The sequence below is a fragment of the Phalacrocorax aristotelis genome, chromosome 1 (genome assembly GCF_949628215.1).
Source record: "Phalacrocorax aristotelis chromosome 1, bGulAri2.1, whole genome shotgun sequence".
NCBI classification, from domain to species: Eukaryota; Metazoa; Chordata; class Aves; order Suliformes; family Phalacrocoracidae; genus Phalacrocorax; species Phalacrocorax aristotelis.
The window spans coordinates 58,459,190-58,480,849 of record NC_134276.1 but is presented as its reverse complement, the minus strand read 5'-3'; the positions used below and the strand labels follow the sequence as shown (position 1 = coordinate 58,480,849).

The following is a 21,660-nucleotide window of genomic DNA, read 5'->3' as shown; positions in this document are numbered from 1 at the left end:
AAGAATCCTTAGAAACCCAGGGGTAAGGAAAAAGTATTTAGCCTGGATAGGAGAGAACATTCGAGGGTTAAAAAAAAAATGAAAAAAATTATGTGCTAGGCCTACCTCTTAAAAGTGATTGCACACAAAACATATACTGAAAGTTGCCTTCAGAATTCACAAAAAGAAAAATTCAAATTGAGTCCTAGCTCCCTTCCATAAAACTACAGACAGAAAACATTCTGTATTTTCTCTTACCTGTATTGTCTAATTCTGCCTGTTGTCAGAGGCGCTGTACTCTCTGCAGGAGGTAAGATTTTACAGCACATGAACCTCCAGATCGACCTTGTCTCTATTTACGAGTTCAGAATGTGCGACGCCCAGGCCTTCCTGGAATACTCTTTATCATCCACTCAAACTGGTAAAAAATTATTGATCTAAACAAGAAAAAAATTTATAGCCTCTGATATGAGCCATGTTTTCCTATTTCTTGATCCATTTCTTTATGCAACAACTGTACGACTAAATCCCTCCTACTGTCTTTATTAGCTATTGGTTTTGTGTTGCAAAAATCACAACAATGAAAAACCATATTTTAATGAGTGTGTGTATATTGCATATGTGTGTATGTATTTGTGGACATACACCTACGTTTAAAAAGGGGCAGGGGGAAGGATAACACAAAAAAAAACCAACAAAAAAAAGCACAAGAATGTGAATATGTGTGTTTATCCCTTTTATTTACAGCTGAGCTCTTCTAACTTGCAACATTTAAGGTATCACAAGCCCACAAGGTTCTTTGCCAGACTTAACGGCTCCAGGAATCCTACAGGTCTGCAGAAGCAGCGAACTGCACAGTGGCTGTTCTCAACAGCTTTAGTAATCATCAGTAGCACACAGTCCCCTACATAATTAGTATTTGTGTTGGTTATAAGGATTTTGCATTTAATCTCCTGTTGGATATGCTCTTCAATTTTCACAGCCCCGAAGTTTTCCTTTTTTAGTGTGCCCAAAATACTGAACTAAGAACTTCACATTGCCAGCACTGTCAGAGGGAAAGCTCGGTGTTTAGTGGTCTTATTAAAAAAGAATAATAAAAAAAATTGGAGAGATGAAGAATTTGGCAGATTCTAGAAAGGGGCTGGATGATTTCTTTCTCCTCACTCACCCTCTACGCCAAACAGATCCAAAAAGTTTGTTTTTTAAAAGAAGACTTTGGACTCCGTATATCAATAACCAACAACTGTCACTGCATTTCCTAATAACATATAAGAAGATTAGTTTAATTAGCCAAGCAGTTAATACTACTATTATTTGAACTAGTTTTCAGCACTGACACCCTTTGAAATTAGTTTTATTTTCCTCAGGCTATAATTTCAGCCTGTTTACAGACCAGTTACATAGCACTGGTTCACACTAGTTAACCATAACTCATCATATAAAACATATCAAAATTAGCTTCACAATCAAGGGCTGGAAAATGGTTTTTAAAAAAATATATACGCTAACAAATTCTACAAGTGATTTTATTCTCTTTTGTTACAATTTTGTAACAGCCATATTCACCAAAAAGGGGGGGGAATGGGGAACATTGGACTTAAAAGAAGTTTATTCCCTGAAAGAGAAAAAAAAAATCCTCAAAGCTAGATATTTCTAGTAACATTAGGAAACAAGGTATCACTAATAGCTATTATGTGAAATTTAAATCTTAGCAATTAGCAAATTCTAACTAATTATTTAGGAAATTAAAACCATATATGAAATTATTAATGAGGAATTTCATTTGAACATAAGTCTTTTCCTCATCTCTCAATACTATAAAAATTGAACATTTTACAGTGCTTTTTCAAATAAACACAGTACAGATTATTCCGATATACTTGTGAACAGAGAACATTCATTCACAGCAGATGAGTTACCAGACTTGAGTGCCTGAAATCCCATGTAACATTAAGAGCTATTTTATTTACTCAGAAAAAAAAAATTGTAGCACACGATTATCTTAGATTTCTATAAAACGTACATTCATAAAACATATGTTTACAAATTAAGAACTTGATCTGACTTTATAAACTCTCTACAGTCAAACACTATACTTCAGGAGCTGTAACTCATTAGAAAATTCTACCTCAGGAAAATGAAGAAACTAATTCTGAACAGAGTAATTATTCCTTGAAAACAGACAGACTGCACACAGTAAGACGTTAATGCACTAATAGCTCTGATGAAATCCACATAGCAATTAAGCAGAAGAGATTCTACTAAATTAAGAGGTACCAGATTCTGCTCCAAAATACTTTTATTACTATTTACATTAAAAAATGTAAATACAGAGTATATGCTACAACCTCTACCCTCCAAGACGAAAGCCCACTTATCTATCCATATAGTAGTAGTATATATACACCCTTTGAGCATAATTTTTTTTTTTAATCCTTTTGGCACTTGGTAGTTTGATACAAACTATTGACAGACAATTTGATTGACTTATGAATGCAAATTCGCACTTTGGCAGTCAGGCATAAGGAGGATAATTTTATACCTTGCAAGATCCAAGGTACAAAACCCAGCCACTTAAATTATCTAAAAGTAAGAGATAGTCTCAAAACACGAGACTGAAAAGTTTTCTCTGAAAGTTGTGCATGAAAATGGTTTTATTTGCAAAAATGTAAAATGCAGCTTGTACTTTATAGCTTGAAAAAGATTATTTGACTTGCTTCTCATTATCAATCTTTGCCTCACATGCTTACCACACTCTGCACACACATTTAAAAATCAGTAGTGATGGTTAAGCATACATATCCATACCCCATGGATATTTAATAATAATGCTCTATACCGTGACATGTGTTTCACTTGTCAGCACAGTTTGAAATTCTCAGAAGATACGAGGTTGATTTTACTTAGAAGGGCGTAGCATTTTAAAATAACCACTTCATGAAGTGAAGATGGGTCAACAACCTAGCTGCAGGTCTTCAGCAAGTGTTTAGCCAGAGAACGGGGAAGTTGAATCAATGCCCTCTAAGCAGAGTCGGCTGTGAGGAGCCGGGAGGTGACATCGGCAGCTTTGAGCCCATGTCCTGTACTTCTCTTTGGAAAAGGGGGGCGGGGGATGGACAGTTGCTCTAGAAGGGGCCTATTTAATGCAATCTTTTTAAAACTAGTGTAACTTGTTCCTAGGATTAAAAAAAAAAATCTTGAAACTTTCCCCAAAATTACACCACTGAAAGTTTTTTTTAGTCAGTAAAATACTTTTTTACCTAATTTCTTCATTAAGAAATTGATCTTTAGTCTTCTTCAGCTCACACACTTAATTTTTCTACCAACATCCTATCTGAATACAAATATTTATATAAAATGTTCATGGCTATTACAGGAGAAATAAGCTGATAACGTTTTCTTGCTGTTTCACTGTTAGTCTTAAAAAAAACACAAAAAATTTAAAAAACTATATTATATACTGTGTACATAAACGATGCTGCTATAATGCAACTGAAGACAACATGTTAATTCAGGTTGCTAATTGGGTGGGATCCTGAAAGGTACTGAGCACCGACAATGTATGTGGCAGTCTAAAAGTTGAAGAGGTTTCACCACGTCAACAGGATGAGGCAATGTCCTCAGACCCCTCCCAAAATATGACAGTAAAGTTTGCTTCCAATCAAATTAATAAAACCTGTATTCTTCCAGAATTCTACAGACTTCTCTTAAATAACCCTTTTCCTTCTCTCCAGAGCATTTAACATAAATCTTCTCCATTCCTTCCTGAGGCTCCTCCTCAGAAAGAAAGTTGATGTGCCTCAGCACAGTGAAATCATTGCTCTAAAAGCCAGCCTGCTCATTAAATTATTCTGCTAGCTGTGTGTTCTCTCATTAAAAATGTATAAAGATCAGATAATTGCAGCACGTATTGTTAACCTTGTTTTCATGTACAGGTTCTGTTTTGCTGCCGAGACAAAGACCTGGAAAGGGCAGGGGAAAAGCGCTCAGCTAAACTACAATACAAAAAACTCTCCCAGCTTTCCTTCAAGAGCAGAAGGAATCACAGCGGAGTCGAAAACACCCACACTTTTATAACAGGGTAAAATATTGTAATCTCGTTGCATGGCTCCTACGAGTCTAAGACAGGCAGTCTTGGTTTTAGTTAAAGCCTCTGATAGGGAATTATTTAGATCAGCCAGTCTAATTTGCCTAAACCATCAAACATATCTGCTATAAACTTCACAGATTTCCAGGTTGAGTCCTTCTCTTTCTTAAAGCTAGGAAGCACTACCAGATGACAACCCAGCTAAAAATCCAATTAGGGTAACAGCACTTCTGAAACACACTGACCTATTTCTTTTTTTACTTGCGTTATTTTCATATGCGTATACTCATGTTCTATTTCTGAAGAGAGCTAGTTACACCGGAAATCAATTCCCTTTGAAAACAAGTTACCATAAAATCCACCTATTGCACCCAAACAGAATATATTCACCAGAGAAACGTTGTTTCCCCGACTCTCCCAAGCAACACATACAGTATGCAGCATACTGCAGCAAACTCTTTAAACGTTCAATAAAAGACAATGATCCTCCTACCTTGTTTAGCCCTGTCTATTCGGCACATTCCCAACGTGAACAGGAACATCCGATATAAACAAACAGCAGTATCTTTCCCATCGCATCATGGTAAGTAATTTTCACATGCAACGATGAACAGCCTGTACATTTTTTTTTTAAATTTTATTTTATTTTGTTTGTTTTTTGGTGCTCAGAAAGCCTTGTGCCTTATCTGGGGATTTTTCGTCAGATGATGAAGCAAAGACAGAGCCTAAACTCTGTTGCTGAAACACTGCAGCCCTTCCTTCTCCCAGAGCCCTCCCAGCATATGGCAGCCAATCACATCCAGCTTCGTCAGCCCTACTGCTCTTAAACTGATCCTAACGGGATGATTGACACAGCAACACAGCACTTCTAATGTGTAAAAACAATGCATCCATACTGATGAGCCAGGAATTTCCCTCGCACAGGGAAGGAGTTTTACTGGCAAGGTAAAGCGATACCTCCATCAAATAACATACGCAGCAAAAGCAAACAACTCCCTTCCCCTCCACTGCAACAGTAGCCACACCATTTCTTGCACAAGGATTTTCGAAGCTTTTGCTAATCGTAAAATGCTTGCACAAACAACGCCTCTGAAACTGCAGAACTGTAATGATGCTGTTTTGGTGGTAAAGGTGAGCTGTGCACCAGAAAACAAACGACCTATCCTTTATTTTAACACACAGCCGAAACATGCTCTGATTCAGGCAGTAGTATTCTCATTTTAATACTGCATAATCTTACTGTGCAGTGTTTGCATTTAACAGCAATACAGGCATAACATCTTCCCGAATATTTGAGACCAGTTTTTAAGGACTGCAGGTATGGGATGCTTCTCCATGAAAACTTAATCTATGTTACATCATGGTAAATATCCATCAATCATATGATGGTATTTTAATATCGTTGGCAGACAAATCACATCAGCAGCATCTAAACTGCGGTTTGTGTGATTAGCTTACAACCGATGTTCATTTCTATCAAGGTTCTGGCATAAGGACTATGATACCAGTTGCCATTTTCAAGTCAAACTGTGGGCAGCTCAATACGCTTGGTACACAAGGTCTGCTGTCAATCAGTTTTCACACAAATTTTGCTGAAGTTTTAAAACAAGACAACAAAGCAGCCAAGGATTATTGAACAAGAGTTGCAATTAAGAAAAATACAAAAAGGAGCTTAAGCTGAAAGTCAATCTTTATCCAGAAAGGGATAAAGATTGCAGTGCAACACTACTTTAGACAGCAGTTTATGCAGTTCAAGCCATTACATAAAAAATGTGTAAAATGTGTTTGAAATGCCACTAAAAGTTTAGAAATATGAATAGACAAGAGGAAAACAAAGCTCTCATTCACTGGCAGCTCTGTCCCAAGGCCCCATTGTTTCCTATGGACTGTTTTGCATATTATAAACGCAGCTTCCCAAAAATCCATTATTCCTCTACCCTGCAAGCAAAATCTGTTCTTCAGGCTCTACCATCTCCCACCCAATTTGTGAAATCCCTCCCCTCCCCGGCACGGCCGAAATGCACTCCTGCCAAGGAGGCTCTTGCCAGCCAGCCCTCGCTCTTTGCTCAACCACCCCCTCCACTCTGCTCTGCCCTATATAAAACAAAACAACCCCCCAAAAAACAAAACCCCCAAATAGTTGATTCTGGTGGGTCTCAGGAGACCCCAGGGACAGGGGTGCTAACTCCATCCATTATTAAGATAGCCTGCTGCATCTTGTTGGTATTTTCCACATTCTTTTGACTTTGCCAAACTCGAGCTGCCTGTGTTAAAAATTTTCCATGCTGGACATCTGCTACAGGATTTATTTACTTGTCTGCCAAAACACAGTTTGCCCATTTCTCAGATAGCCTAGACAAAAACATGTTGCTCTGCCACCCTTGTAACTCACTCACCAGGGAACTCTGGCTCCCCTGCCCTTGTTGGGGCAGACTTTAAATTTGGCAGAGTACTGATGCCTTGCTTTTCTGATTGTGCGGTGTGGGTTTTTTTTGTTAAACAAAGGCTACATTTTTTTTTTTTGCTATACTCATGAAAATATTTGCCTGCTTGACAAAGCTTTAAAACCTGCTAGAATTGAGCTGATATACACCATCTTTTCAATTTTTTTTCCCCAATTGCTACAGCGCAAGCCTCAGGAAGTGTTCTGCAGTAGGCGTCCACCGCCGCCTCCAGCCATTCGTCCTCGTCCGTACGTGGCTGGAAAGGCACCAGCCCCACAGTGTGACTGAGCATGTAATGGGCTCAAGTTACAGGAGATTAGCAGGATTTCCCCTGTAACTGCTGCTCCCATCTGCCAGAGACCAGACATTGGAGCTGACAGCAGGAAGACAACCTCGCCTGTTGCTTTCATGACCATTCGGCTGGTTCCCCACGGACGTGCAGGAGACAGGCCCTTGCGAGCACACTGCAGACAGGGTGTGAGAAAGGTCAGGTGGACCAAAACGTGACACAAAGCTGGGCAGAAGAGGGAGAGAGAGAGATGAGAGGGAAAGGGAGGATGAAACGCAAGAGCCAGAGTCTGGAAATCCTGGGTCCGGTCAAGCACAAGGTTACAACAAGGAGAAAGATGGTGCCCAAGCTGGACAAGCAGCCAGGGGGAGTAAGCAGCACAGGCACCACCAGCCAACAGGAGAGCCAGCTGCCCTCCCTCTTGACTACATGCACATTCATATGGCAACATGTGCTTTTGTGGTCCGTTAGTTTGCTTCTAAAGAGGGAGGAAACTTGCAAGTTACCTCAAAAAAAAAAACCCACCACCAAACAAAAAAAAAAAAAAAAACAAACCCAAAAACCCCAAATCTACAAACCCAAGACAAGTCACTAACACAAGCCCCTGGAAGGCAAGGGTTCAGCACTGCCTCCACAACCCTATTTCAGTGCCACCGCTTCACAGCACATCCTCCAGTCTTCAACCACTGCAGAGCTGCACCTGCACTCAAACAGGGTTGAGGTCCTCCCCAGATATCATTCCTAGGACTCTCAACTCATGAATGCAAAACTAGCAGCCATGCGCCCACCCAGCTCCTCATGTGGGTTTTAGTTCCTCCCTTGCCAAAGGATCAGAAGCCACTCAACAGGGCGTGCTGAAAATAAATCACATCACATTTGGGAACCCTTCAGCTACGCCCCATCAAAAAGTTCAAGAGAAAATGTATGATCTTTCTCAGAAATGGTGCTTGAGTAGTGTGCAGCAAATAAGGCATGAGTTCCTGGACTGAAAAAAAAAAATAAAAATTTTTAAAAATACCTCTGTACATTGAAGAGTGAGGAGCTCCAAACTGACTGACCTCAAATTGAGATGTGCCCATGCACCCATTCATTTTTCACACCAGTTACAAAGAAAAAGGCCAGGATTTCAATTTTCAGGCCACTTTATACAACCTTATTATATATTTAATTGCAAAATGACATCATCTTAGAGAAGCAGAGAAATTCAGATGTCAAACACAACAAAGAATAACAAATACAGGTAAATTCCCAATGCAGAAAACGCCATATGGCCTGCTTGACATACTCCTATAATTAATGAATCAAGGGAAAAATGTTGCTAAAGGTGACTAATACACACAATTTTCTGAAGGGTGTAGGTATAACTTCTGGAGAAAAGTGGACTATTTTGGAAGCAATAAAGAGGAGGAAAACTGGAACCTGCAGAACCCCCACAGCTGTTTTTCCATCTTTACTCTTCAATCATAACGATTGGGTCTAATCCCAGAAACAACAAAACCTCTCAGTTTAAAGGGAGGTTTGCAAGACAACAGGTATATATATATAATGCTAACACTGAAGACACCAAACAACTTATGTGACATTCAGTGCAGCAGAAAGATGGTTTTGAGCCCTGCATAGATGACCTATGGCAACAGTGACATTTTGGTAAGATCAGCAACGGCAAGAACAACTTCAAAACTATTTCTTGTGTCAGTAATAGACGCTTCCCTTAGTAACTTCCCACAACTGTTACTACCAGCAAAATTCAACCTTGGTAGCTATGGTCTGAATGACAGCACAAGAAGAGTCAAGGCAGCTGCCAAGATTTTAAAACAAGGCACCTAGACCTATTCATGCATAATACCAGTGATGCCAGCTTTTGCAAAATACCTCTCTCTCAGGGTGAAGTGATGGTAGAAATTATTATAAGTTACAAAAATAAAGAGTAATGCCAAAATTCAAGTTACTAACTGGAAGCAGGTATGCTGTTCTGAAAGGACACTGCTAGGTCTAGTTTTGGTTTTTTAAAATATGTTTATCAGAAGAACTTTAAGTCCAGGATTTCAATTGTTTTAACTTCCTAGCAGCCAGACATCCCAACACCTCCTTAACCTAGGAGAAGTGGAGACTGATTGTGCACAGCCATGAAAACAGACTATCCTATTTTCATCATATATGCTGAGAGAAACAGGAAGTAAAAACACACCACAGAAGCAAGCGTATATTCAAGTTACATGTTAGGATTCAATCTTACCAAAATTAAGGTGGCTTCTGGAGGCCTTCCAAATCCCTCCTCTCCTTCCGCTGGTTGCACAACAAATTTAAGCCGTGTCTAAACTGTGCAATCCAAACACATGGGTTCACTCTGCATCCTGACTTTATTTTGGGATAACACCAATTCCTCATCAGGATGAAAACTGAGTACACGTGCACCGTTCCTTCACAGGGTGGTTCCAGTTGGGAAGGGTGATGAAGGCACCAACCCGAGGAGAGCTGCAGCACACTCCAACCAGGCCTTGTAGCTGAACAATTGAGAGACATCCTCAATGCCATGGAGAGCTGAGCTGCCTCTGGATTGTAGCCTTATGCACTTAGCTTGAAATGTATTTGACCAAATATAAACAACCACATCTCACTGAGTCACTCTACTCCCCCTCTCTCTTCATAGTCACTGAAGAGAAACAGGCATTTGTGGGCTGTGATTCATCCTATCCCAAAGTAGCTATTCTAAGAGATTCTATCATATCCTAAAAGCATCTGTGTTTCTTTATTGGCTACCTGAGATGGTCACCCTTAGGCTTCTTCTATCATGTCCTTCGTTAAACAAATAAAAGGTGAAATCTTATTATAGAAGAAGCTTTATTAGGAACAGAAATGTTTAGACACTTAAGTTACATGCACTGGACTGCACCTCTGATTTTCAAATGTATTTAAAATCAATAAAGACATTCACATATCGCTAAAGAACCCCTATATTTTGACAAGGTACAGTTATAGCTTTGGCGTAACTACTCAGCTTGCCACAAACATGTTCCAGCTATGTTGCTATAAGCTACATAAGCTTGTTCTCTAAGCTATGCTGAACATGTTCCAGGGTTTTTTTTCCCCTGACTGAACATCAATCCTTGCACTCACTCACGCTTTCTTCTTCTGAACAACTGATTGACACCAAGTTAACCTAAGAGGAGTTGGACTGGGATCCTACTCCAGATTTTCTTTTTGGTTTTGGAGGGGGGAATTTTTGCAGGAACGGAAGGTTGGCAAAACAACCAATATCTTGCTGACTTTGTCTATATAAGCTAGGTAATATGAACTGGCAAAATAATAAGCTAGGTAAAATAAATAAGCAGACCACCTATATCGCCTTATTCTTAGAACACAGGCTTATGCAAAAGTTTTTCCAGGGAAGAGATTCTATTTTTCTTCATTACAGCTGAAAAAAAGCTGTTTGCAGTTTGCTGATCTATAATACCAAAATTACAGAAGTATTAAAACATTAACATTTAAATTTTAGTCACCCAAACCCAAACATCTAGTGCCTTCTTAGGTGCCCTAGAGATGCCCAGCGGCCACTGCTGGAAAGACTGGGTTACTGGTATGCCGTAGCTTGTTTCTGCCAACACCACGCAGATGTCCCAGATATAAAATGGTCTAGTGTCATTTTAGATGCCATATATTTAGGTACCTGTACCCGTCAAAAAATGTAAACCATTTCCTCAATACATATCAGAATAGATCTCCCCAACTCTTCTAGCAGAATGTAAAAGTGTTACATGCAAAAACAGAAATCCTTCATCTTCAACTGCTGAACCCTACTCAGAATAGAAGTTTTATGAATCACAAGGAATCACAGGGTAAAAGCACAAGCACTATTTAAGCCAGCAACATATATCATAAATTCAAAATATATCATTCTCTTTGCTAACTGACTTCATATCCCTCTTATTTTGTACAACATCCACCACAGCCAGGGAATTATCTGATAGAAGTCTCCCAAGCCTCTTGCTCCAGCTGAAAGAAACACCAAACGCTTAAGTCTTCATAAAAATATATTTTGAACACACGTGCTTATAAAGAATACTTTCCAAATGTGTCAAATTAAAAGAAAGCAAGACCCTTTAGTCTTTAACACCCAGCTGGAAACAATGCAAAGGTGTAAACTGCCACTCCTCACTAACGCCTAAATTATCTTTAGCAAGACCCCTGCGTGTTGGGAAGTTCCTCCACTGCTGATAAAAACACACTCCTTCCTCCTCAGATCTCTCCATGACTAATTTCCCCCATAGCTATTGTTCTGGCTCAGATTTGGAGTAGCTCCTATTCAAACCCACAACAGGAGGAAACCGTTTGATAAATCACCATGTCAGAGAACTTACTAACCTCATCCACAAAGTCACATGGGCATAGGGAAACCCTCTTGTGTTTCAGGGAGCATAGGTGGAGGATGCGTATACTAAACTTCGGCCCCTTATCCTGAGAATTTGCTGCCCTCCCGTAATAGCCAACCTACTGGGAAGACACAGGAACAAGACTTGTCCACCAAAAAGTTCCTAAATTACAAAAAATAATACTTCATATAACTACATAAGGGAAGATTACATTTTCTGCAGGTAAACCAAGTATTCTTCTCATGTTCTATGAAGCTTCAGTTATCAGCCTCTAATGTATCCCAGATCCTGCATATAATTCAAGCAACGGCTGCAAATAATAAATCTTCTGACCAGTGCTGTAATGAGGACTCTCTAATTATCCTTTAAACCCAAAAGTTCTATTTTATTACTCCATTATAAACCCAAAGGAAAAAAAGATGCCAGTGAAACTAAGCTACGTTTTTATTTTTCCCATCTTCAATTAGCACAAAAACAATTCAGCTCGCTCTTTCTAAACCATTAAAATTATCCTATTGGTTTTGCACAGTACCGCAGTACAGGTGTAAAACATCCCATTGCTATTTAACAGGTGATTCTAGCTCTAGTTTCCTTACAAGCTGCCACTTAACAACCTGAGCCTGTAGGGTACATGCTCAGGGGCATGCAGCAAAAAAATCAGCAAGCGATCTTCACTGTAAACAGAGAAAATCGGCTCCAGGAGGCTTCACAGAAAATGAGAGCCAATTGGATAATTTTTGTTTTTTAAAATCAGTAAGAGTAGGATTGAATCTCTCACCCTTTTATCGCAATTAATAACCTGCACATGTAAGAGCATTACTTTGGCAAGGAGGGAAGGCCTGGAGTATGTAAGTACAGGGTTTTATTTTTTTCTGTGAAGTATGGATGACAGGTAGGAGAAAGCTATGCCAAGTGAACTGTTGGCAAGCAACTAGTCTTTTGGTTAGCAGGCAGCTCTGTTTTGTGAAGTCTATGAGTTTGTGTAGTCTATGAGTTTGTGTTCACATAGGCAAGTGCTTTTCTTTAAACAGCAGTGTTACATGCATTCTAACAGTCACGAGTTTTGCACCAAATTTCCATTTTCACCTCAAAATACATAGTTTTGTTTCAGCCTGTTCTCTGATTACCGTGAAGTGCCAGGAATACCTTTATTTGTAAAATGTTTTTAAACATTACGTGTGGATCTTTGCCTAATTACTCTGCCACATAATATTATATACACGATCATGCACCTTCATTTTTCCCACTGTCATGTAACAGAAACGAAAAAGTAAGAAGCTGCATACACAGGAAGAAACAAGAATTGTTTGCACTCAGGAAAAATAAGCAAAAAAAGTAAGAGTAGTGAAGAGCATGAAACAAGGCCCTCTAGCAGAAGCACTAGGTGTGGGATAAAATAGCACCCAGAAGCCTCGTTTCTGACGACAGCAGGTTTCAAGCAGGGCATATCAAGATTTAATCCCACCACCTCAAAAATGAGGTACATTACAGAAAGAATGCCTCAAAAATCAAAATGCACACAGGACTTTGCTCACCAGAGGTCCAAAGACATAAAGGAGAGTTTATTTACAGAGAAAAATCTGTAAGTGGATAGCATCCAGCTTTCTAACACGGTGTACTTCACCTCTTCTGTATTTTTCCCTGACTCTCCTCTCCCTCCCTCTCTCACAAAAAAAAAAAAAAAGTGTTATAAAACAGACAAAGCCATTCATTTGGCTATTCCCCCTTGCACCAACTCTAATAACAATAAAATATGAGCACTAAGAGTAGTGCTAGGAGAGCCAAGCTAAAATTAGAAGGCATCCTGTCTGCTACCTTTGGCTTACTTAAAGGTAGTACTAGGCAAAAGGGACTGCAAAGGAAAAGGCAAGGTACAGATTACACAGATCTTTTAGTGCGGGTATATAGTCTTATGAACTGAATATCGTACAGCCAACTTCACTGCAGCCTACCTGCCCTCTTGGCGATCACAATGCCACCTTATCCTCTGAACCCATCTTTGGCGGGCCCACGAGGAGGGGTTTGCCTGTTTGGGCAGTATTAACCATCAAAGAGTTCTGCCCCTTCCCCCTGGGCTGGGTGACACCAAAAGAAACCTGTTGACAAAAATAACCTGCAGGTCCTTGGGTCATAAATACTTAGGCCAATGATACCGATCTCAGTATTGGCCACTGCAGCATTACCGCATGAACTACAAAAGCTGTACTGAGGACATGAAATTAAGTTTACTACCAAGCATCCCACAGTAGCTGGTCAGCTCAGTTCAAAGTTGCCTAAAAAATTCTTCATTTTTTTGGGAATCCAATACAGGCTCCTAGAAACTTTGGTAGGAAGAAACCTCTGGAGGTTACATAGTCCAGCCTCTGACTCAAAACAAGACTATCATCAACAGTAGATCAAGTCAGCTGTGGCTTTGCCTTGAGGAGTCCTGAAAAGCTCTGAGGACAGATAATAGCTTCTCTGGATGACCTGCTGCAGTGCTGCACTACCCTCCTAGTAACAAGATTTTCCCAACATCCAGTCTGAATCTCCAAAGCAACAATTTTTTGTCACTACCCCTTGCTGCCATCTGGCACTACTAAGTAGAGTTGGGCCCTATTATCTTCCTAACCATCCTCCAGTAATTGTACACAGCTGTAAACAGCTACTGGATTGTCACTTAGCCTCCTTTCCATCCAATTAAAGACGACCAGCTCCCTCAACCTTCACCTCTGTTCATAACAGTAGCTCTTCAGTGGATCTAGACATGGCAACAGGACGTCATCTGAGCTGGAAATACTGCCTTTGACAAAAGCAGTGACCTGTGCTCCGTTTCCAATGGATGAACTAGAGACTTCTATATCTTCCATTTACTGTTGGCAGCATATACAAGGGAATATCACTCAGATGTTTTGCATTTGCTTCTTTTGATTCTTCTTTGAACTGCTGACAGAAAGGGTAGGTTAAAAAGCTCTGGATCCTGCACTGCACAGAAAGGTCCACAGAATTTTAGACCTTACTATTTTGGTGCTCTCGGATATTTTGCATATTGAATGCACTTATATTTTACAAAGATATCTATAACCAAGCCACCTAGCAACAGAAAATTAAGTTACCAGGGCTTACTTTCTAGAAGAGTTCTTTATAGGTCCTTCAAAACCCCAAATTTGATAGAGACACTTCCAATTATGGCCATCTTCATAGATTCCTTTTTGAGACAACGTAGTATCAGGCGTATTGGCAGCTAAAAAAAAAAAAAAACCCACACAAAAAAAACCAACCCAAACCTTTAAGGATATCCCATTCATTCTGCTCCTTTTTTCAGTCTATTATGCAGGAAGCAACAAATAACTATGAACCCACTGACAAAATCCTGCTGAAGTAAGCAAAGTTGAACTACAGCAGTTTCAGTCATTCCTCCTGTTTAGAAAACTCATTGTCTCAACCCTGCAAGCCTTCTGCACAATTGTACACAAACTGACATTTTCCCCTTTCCAGTTTGTTTCCAGCAGCAGACACCACCAGAGACTCAGCAGCAGCAGCGGGGACCAGCTCTAGCAGGTTTGGCACTGCTGGTACCACATAAGAAAAAGTGCTTCAATCATCTTTGAAATTTGTAAAGAAGAACGAGCTAAGCTTCCTAGAAAGCGAGAACAATGCTGTAATAATCCTCATGTCAGCCCTAAGGCCATTGCCACAATTCAGATGACCAGACTGCTCTGCTGCTTCAGGAGGGAGGAGTATTGAGCTCCACCCGGCTCTGGCCTCCAGTTATTGCCACACTATTAGTCAAGAGGCCTCTTTATAGCTCAGAAAGCATATTGATTTTTTTTCCCCCTTCCTCTAATTCACAACAACGAGGACAGGTTATTTCAAGAAAATGACTGACTGAAGCCACTGACAACATCTCCTTCTGCTGGAACGTGCCTTAATCTTACCATTACAGCTATTACACCGTCACTTTTCTATCCACACTCACCACTGCTCCCACAGGATGCATATCCAGGTCTAACCATTCCCAGGATTCAATAGCTTGCACTTCCAGAATCACAGGGTGTCCATGCGTCTCCCATGGCACCCAGTGATCCGAGTAGCATAGCCCACTTCATCTGCCATGGTATAAACTGGAACAGGCCGTTCAAGGAATTAGGAAAAGAACCAGAGAAATCAGATACCTTCTAAAAGCTTTAAGTAGCAGGAGAAACACACTACCACAAACAGGAAGCAAAGAGCATAAAGCATTATGAAATTAAGTGAATTAATTGAGTAACACAAGACCTAGCTCTAACTGCCAACAGGCAATACACAATCCCAAGAGTGAAATACCTGATATGCATTGCATCACCCAAAGCTGTCTAGATGAGATCTAAATCCCATGTCTTTTTTTTCCCCCCCTCACAATACAGAATCAAAGACTCAAGGAGAAGCAGATGGCAGGAAGCACTTTGTTCACCTGTTCTTCAAATATGAAATCTAAGGTGCCTCTGTAAGGCATTTTTATTAAATTTCATTAATCCGAAAAGCTAAAGCTAACGTTTATTCACTTAAAGACTATAATAAATGCATGGCTTTAGGAAGGCTAGCACTAATATCTTGTAACAGAAGGTAGCAAAATGTCCCCAAATGATAAATCTTGGGAATTTCAACAGATACGTTGACAAGGTTGAACATGCTGAAGTCCCCAAAATTAATCTTTTCATGTTTTGTATCAAAAGCCAGTTTCCTCCCTTTGCACCGTCACAGCTCACCTCTGGTTCAACCTGCAGAGTTGGTCGTATTTTTGACCTGACCCTTGACAGGGAAGCTGAACATTAAGGATATCACAACACTACTGCTGTTACAGAAAGGGCATCACCTCACTCAAGCAAGTGAAAGAACATCCCGTTTCCTGGGAATTTGAGAAAACCTCAGTAGAGCAAAGACCAAGAAACTCCAAAATCTTCTCCAACCTACAAACAGCCAGCAGGGCAAGGGCCTGAGGGACCCAATAACTGGTACCACTAGCAATGATCAAAGATACAGTCAGCTCCTAACAACTACTGCTCCAGTAGCAAACCCCAAAATCACCTTGATGTTTTGATAACTCACCATATACACACATAGGACAGAATTTCCTGATTTGAGAACAGCAAATAAAGGCTGAAATAATTAACACTTCAAAGCCTGTGCTAAGGCTTTCAGTGCTTAGGGCCTGCGATGCCCATACTGCGCTGCAAGGAAATGCTCTACTTCGTGAAAACCTTGTGGGCACTTGGAAAGCCCTCTCAGGTAACAAAAATGCACTTCACCCCTACCCACCAACAGCCAGCTTAACAACTCAAGTCTAGCACATTTAGACACCCCTGTACCTTAAACCAGTTTTTTCTTCTGAGACCTGTGAATTCAACCCATACTCCTTCCAGTCTTAAATCTGTAATGAAATACTCAGAAGTTGCCTTCCTCCTTGAAAATGTAATAGTCCTACTATTGCTGAAGAAACTCACCATGGATGTACTGTCCCAGGTAACCACTGGCTAGTGCCAAATCTCCCATTCCTGAAAAAGGTCAGTAATGAAGCCAACTATTGACTCATTTAAATGAGCCTAATGCTACAGACCAGGGACACCAAACTGAGGAGAGGACATGAACCTTCCTATACCTCAAATTATCTCTTGTCAGAGGAGGTGTGGGCTCCTCTGAGCCCACTCAACCTCCCAGACCTTCTTTTTGAGACCATCAGGCACGCAATATTTGTCTCTCACCAGGAGGGTGGGGACACCTCACAAGGGCCCACAGAAATATGATGAAACAGTCTGGGTCCTTCTTGGATAAACTAGGAGGAACGGGGAAACAAGCAGCAGTACAATCTAGCGGCAGTGGGAGGTTGCTCCCCCATCACGCGATCCTTCCCCGTAGACACCTACAAAGCTCCATTCCCCCATACTGCTTTCTAACATCAGCATCAAACCACCAGGTGAACCAGTCAGAAAGTCTCAAATTCTCTCAATGTGGACACACGACAGACCTATTTATCCTTCAGCACAAACAGCTGCAGCACCATCAAAACGAGGAGTAGCTGAAGTTAAGCCTAAACCTGGAATTTGGCAGTGAGCAGAGGAATACACTGGCAAGAGTTTGCAGCCACAGACAGACCCTGGGTTTGTTGCTTTAAGGTACGTGATCCCAACTGGTCATAGGTCAGAAGTATTTCTGGACTTTACACTGACATTATACTTTCATATTGAAACCTTACTCAATGACAGTGTTGCTGTCTCAGCTCTATCTAGGCAAAGAGTGACCTGCACCTCCAGTACGCTGCAGGAAGCTCACAAAGCCATCCAGTCTAGGAAATTTAATTACTCCAGAACGTGCTATGTCTTTCCCCACTAATACAGCTGCGTACCATCATCCACCCACCCTCCAGCCTGCATCTTCACAGTGCTCAAACACCTACCCACAATCTTACAGCTTTGTGGCCCCAGCCCTGGGCAGCAAAAGGACTACCTTGGGCTCCACAAAGGAACAGTCCCTGACAATCATCATTGTCATCAGTCACCCAACGTGAGCCAAAAATGTCGGCATGCAGCTGCGAGTCAGGATAAACTGCTGAGTTATTCAATACTTTAAGCTCTTTGAAGAAGCCTACTCTTCCTTCACACCTGTAGTTGATTGAGCCATACTGACTACATTTTTATTCCAAATTTAGTTGAGTGTTTCGATATTGCATTTCTCTGAAGCCATAAGTGAATTGATTTTGTCAAACCCAGTTATCACAAATATTCCAACCACAATGATCAAGACAGCAAAAAGCACAGGGGAAATATCAGCAGTAGAAAAGAGGTTGTTTTTGTTTTTAAAGGTTTATTCACCAGAAATGAGTGACTTGGAACTGAAAAGCATTTCTGATCAACACTCTTCCTGACTTTCACTTCAATGACATTTTAATGAACACTTTCTAACTAGCTCTACTTACGTAAAGTTGCAAATGAACGTGGGAGAGTACTGAAGAAAGGTAATGGGGGAGAGAAAAAAAAAGATATTTCAATTGGGCATTTTATTTCTTGGATGCCTCTGAGAAAATGCATAATAATTCATCTGGGAAAAAGATTCGATTGGTAAAAGACATCTGGAAAGGAGTAATAAATAGACAGAAAGAGTCTGAATTATGATAGAGGGACATGAAAAAAGAAGATACAGTGAGATCTGGAAGCCACTTAGGTTACTCTGTAATTCTGCAAAGATGAAGGTAGCATGCTCACATCTGTCCTGAGTACGTCAGCCCCTGACTGCTAACAATAAACCACCAGAAAAAAAGAGAACATGCCAAGCCTAAATAAATTAGGCTGTATAATTTTACTCGGTAGCGTAAGGAGTAAAATAATCATGCAGTGTTGCTGGGATTCCAAGAGCTACCCAGAGGATGCAAAAACATCTAACACCATCAAGCAGCAATGGGAATACCAATTTAATATGCTTTTTCTTCTTCCTGCCATAATTTTTTAACAAAACTTTTCCAATGTCTCGTAGCCAAGCTTTTAACCCAAGAAAAAACAAGAGTAAGAAGGTTGCCAAAATGGCAGTCACGTGCCACTGGTGGCAGGGTTCATATACCACTTTTGCTACGGTAGGTATACCGCAGTTTAAGGATCCCTAGCTTAGTAGAAAAAGTAGCCTAGTACTGCACGCTACAATTCTAGAGACTCTGCAGCCAGCAGAGAAACTACAGAGCAGCTGTAGTAGAAGAGATGAAAATTTCACCCACCAAGTGTTAGCAGCAAGTAGACTTTATTTTTAATCTTCTTATGACAACTGTTATTCTATAAAAGCCAAATTTAAGAAAATGATGCTCAAATGAAGATTTCAGACTCACAATCCCAAACATACCAATGCCAAAGATTTGAGATTTTGGCAGGTCTGCTCATGTCTAAAAACAGGCCATTTCTTCAGAGAGAGGGCCATAGATGTTAAAAGGAGAGACGTTTCAGAGGGAAAGTATGTTGAGGTGACACGTGGCATGTCATCCACCCATCTATCTGCACAATGCAGGAGTACCACTCCTGTGGTAACAGCAGGGAGACCACAACAAAACAGCCCATCTCTTTGGCTATAGGAAAACATGACTGTGTAGCCCCCATCCTGCAAGTTACCTTGGACGGGCAGACAGACCCTTCCACTAGTGCAAATCACCGGTGTAGCCCATTGATATTCCAAATGTCACGCGCACGTAGATGCGCCATAGCATAGGCCAGCAACTACAGTGAGTGCCAAAGAGTGACGTGCCCAAACTCGGAGCTCCAGCCTGCGTCAGAAGTTTCGTTGACAATATCTCCAGTGAGTGACACCGGCTGGCACCCCCCACCACGTCATCCCAGGAGAGAGAAACCACAGGGCTCTACCCACGGTTCCATACACCCTCTAAAAGCGTACAAAGTTGACACTACACGAAAGGGCCTTGTCCACAGCGGGAAGAATTACAGCAACAGCAGCTGTACTGGGTGTATGCAAATGGCATTAGTGCCAAATACGAGTTACAAATTGGCATCGCTGATGCTGAAGCAACTTTTTTTAAAAATCATACTCAAAAGCACTAAAGAAGCTTTCCACTAGTCCTTAACAGTAAGTTTAGAGCATTTCCCAGAAGAGCTTGAATACGTATTTGGCCCTAAAGCCTACTACAGGTACTTTTTTCATGTATACGGTGTGGTATGTGCACACACGAAGGGAAAAGAGAGGACAGATGGCTACATCTATGCATATTTACCAAGGTACAAATACGACGTTAAAATCAGAAGCTCTAGGCCAAGTCACATGTTAAAATTAATTACACTTCCGCTACTACCTACAAGTCCACACTGCTTTAAAAATCTACAAGTCTGAACAAGATACGTCAGTGTGACATGATCGCTTAAGTATATTAATCCCACATGGATATCCTCTGCGGCTGAATTAAAGGCATACAAGTTGTTCCATGCTACTGTTCAAATACATATTCAGCAACATTGCTGATGCCTGTTCCGCCCCCCTCCCCCCCCCCCCCCCCCAGCACAAATGCAAATGTCTAAAAGAAACGGAAAACAAAACATCTGGAAAGAGAAGCCTACAGGCAACGTTCCAGCCCCAGAAATATGTGCGTATAGTCCGTGTATACACGGATAAATACGCATGCATGTGCATACAAGGAATGAACGTATTGAGTTTCTGCACAAAACTAGTAGTCAGAAAAACAGTTTAATTTATGACGGTTTTTCTCTCCTGTTACACTCACCTTCCCGGGTGGCAACCCCCCCTCCCAAAACCTGCCCAGCGTTATTCCCTGCTGACCACGGCGAGCCCTGCGGCCGCGGGGGGCGCGGGGGACATGGGGGGCGGGTGGGGGGTTGCCGATTTGGAGGAAGCCGCCAGGGCGGCCACGGCCCCAGGGAGCCCTTTCCCTCTCCCTTCCAGAAGTAACAAAAACTTAGGACTCCCGCTGCTCCCCGCCAGCACGCCCTGCCGAGCGCTGGGCGAACACAACCGTAAATCACGGCCGGACCCGACGCAAGGGGCGGGCAGCAGCGCCCGCCGGCTCCCCCGGAAAAGCGAAGGGGAACCGAGAGGCGGGGGCAGGGGGGCACCCCAACAATTGCCGGGCTGGGGGCGCCTTCCGGCGCCCTCGGCGGGGGGGTAGCAGCAGCAGCAGAGGCCGAGGAGGGCTCGGGGGCGACCGCCGCCCGCCCAGGTGCGGCGGGACGGGCAGCGGCTTGGCCGGGCGGGCCCCGGCGGCCGCTCCCCGCGCAGGGAGGCGCCGCGGGCCGCCGTCACCACCAGGCTCCCCCGGGGCCGCCGGCACCGCCGCGACCCCTCCCCGGGGTGGCGCAGAAACGAAATTCCCGCCGCCGCGTCCCCGCAACGTCCCCGCGCGGCCCGGCCCCGCGGCAGGGGGACGAAGAGGGAGACGCGGCGGCACCCGCCGTGCCCCGGCCCCGCAGCCGCGGGGCGGGGAGGCTGCCTTACCTCAGAGCGGGGCGCGGGAGAGCGGGGCGGGGGGAGACGGGACACACGACGCCCGCTTCTCCCACTCGGGCGGAGGCGGCTCCGCGCAGCAGCCTGTCACCTCTCCCGCCGCGACCGCGACGGCGGCGGCTGCTCGCGTAGGGGCGGTCCGGCCCCTCCCTGCCGAGGCCGAGCGCCGCTCCGCACCGCCCCGGGGCCGGGCCGGGCCCGCTCGCCCGCCTCAGACCGCGCCGTCCCGCGGCGGCAGAGACCGGCGCCGGGGCCCGGGAGCCGGCGGGGGTACGGGCCGACCCCGCGGGGTTTTGCCGGGAGCCCGGCCCGCCCCGGGGACAAACCCGAGCGTTTCCCCCGCAAAACAACGGGGACGGCAGCGGAGAGGGGGCCAAAACACTGGGTGTGAGGCGAGTTGTCCCGCTTCCTCTTTATTGCTGGAGCCACGGAGCGTCACCGTTAGTGCCGGCGATTTTCCGGAGGAAACAAGCGCGTGGCTTGGCTCCCAGGGCTCATTCTTCCCCGATTTTGACCCGAGTTCGTGAACGG

General features: G+C 42.8%; 1 protein-coding gene across 12 annotated transcripts in view; it reads right to left on the bottom strand.

Moving 5' to 3' along the window:
* MBNL2 (muscleblind like splicing regulator 2) overlaps positions 1-21,282 on the bottom strand; it is a 113,303-nt gene extending 92,021 nt beyond the window's left edge. For 6 of the 12 annotated variants that reach the window (XM_075089839.1, XM_075089798.1, XM_075089767.1 and 3 more), the window contains exon 1: positions 4,560-5,872. The gene's annotated coding sequence lies outside the window, so the exon portion shown is untranslated. Of the gene's footprint in view, positions 1-237; positions 417-4,559; positions 5,873-21,120 lie in introns of those variants that run through there. The other 6 variants (XM_075089790.1, XM_075089782.1, XM_075089775.1 and 3 more) reach the window with 4 other exon arrangements.
* Positions 21,283-21,660: the final 378 nt, after the last annotated feature.